Raw genomic sequence first — 1,404 nt, 5'->3', positions numbered from 1 at the left:
GGCCCGGCCGCCCCTCCGCCAGCACCTCGGTCCCTGGACCACCCCCCCAACCCCGGTCGCTGCCGGGCCGCGTGTGGGCGTCAGGTTGCGGGCTGGGCTGGTTTTTATGGGGATATTTATTACATGCTGGGGCTAGGGGCCGTACGCGCGGGAAGAGTAAGGTGGGGGCAGGGAAAAAAAAGAAACCAGCCCGCGGCATCTTGACTTCACTGAGCCCCGCGCCGGGAGAGGGGTCCCCCAGCGCTGCTACGCCGAGCCCAGCCGAAATCACCGACGGGTGGCGGAGGATGAACTGACCCTTAGCCTCTTGTGAGGGGCCGGTAGGTGTTTTCTGCCGCAGCGGTTCGGACAAGCGCTGCTTGTTCTGCCTGAACACCTGACGGCAGGCAGGGCTCGGGGCGCAGTCCGGCGTGCGGTTCACCCCTTCCCTGCGGCCCTGAAGGGCGAGCACCCCCGAGGGCAACCTTAGATGTGTGTATGCTCTGTTAACATCACTTCTGTGCACAGAAACAAAGGCAATAAAATGAAGAAAACAAAATATTCTACAACATTATGACTGTTTTCTTCCCTTGAATGTTTCCCATGCTACAGTGCCAGCTTGGTTAGGAGCGTGCACCTGGATTACAGACCTGCTGGGAAAATAATAACCAGCTGTTCTATTATTTAACATTTTGTTTCCCTACACTTTGGTCAGCGCATCTAATTTTTTCTTTTTTTCCCGAGCCATGACCGAGCCAGAGCATGTCAGTTTGAAATGGGGAGCGACACCATCGGGCATAATTATTTTGTGGGGGCTGGAGTTAACTGTTGGGGTGAACTCGTTCTGTGCCTCTCCCGTTCTGTGTTTCCCCTCCCAGCTGTGTACACAGACCGCCAGCAAATAAACGAGTACAGGTGACAGGTAGAAAAGAGTTTATTCAACGTTCACTTGGTCCTTCCACCGTTATCTGTATGGACCACCCTCCAAATAAATAGTACAGTACTTGAGATTCTGTATATTATTTACACGCTGGGTCTTAAAAAACAGCAAAGGGACAGTGCAACTGACATACAGTAACATCATGTGCAAACTGCGATCTAATTTTTAGAACTCCAGTGACGCTAACGCCCAGCTGATTAGCCTCTACATCAGCTCTGCGGAGCACAAATGACGAGCCAGCGCGGAGCCCGCCCGGCTGAAGGCAGAGGCAAATACCGTCGTCGCTTGCACGCCACCCACCACCGGCACGCGTGGCCGCCATCACCCCGCAGTCAGCGGCCGCCCCGCAGCCAGGGGCACTTCTGGGCCACCTCCGGGGGCAGGAGGAGCGGCAGGGACTGCCCGTTCAGAGACACCAGGAGCTGCAGCTGGTCCATGCAGTCCCGCAGGAGCCCCTCCGGGCAGCCGCTGACCCCCCGGGCCCG

Source organism: Aptenodytes forsteri, unplaced genomic scaffold (assembly GCF_000699145.1).
Source record: "Aptenodytes forsteri isolate BGI_AS27 unplaced genomic scaffold, ASM69914v1 Scaffold92, whole genome shotgun sequence".
Taxonomy (NCBI): domain Eukaryota; kingdom Metazoa; phylum Chordata; class Aves; order Sphenisciformes; family Spheniscidae; genus Aptenodytes; species Aptenodytes forsteri.
Note: the sequence above shows the minus strand (reverse complement) of the source record.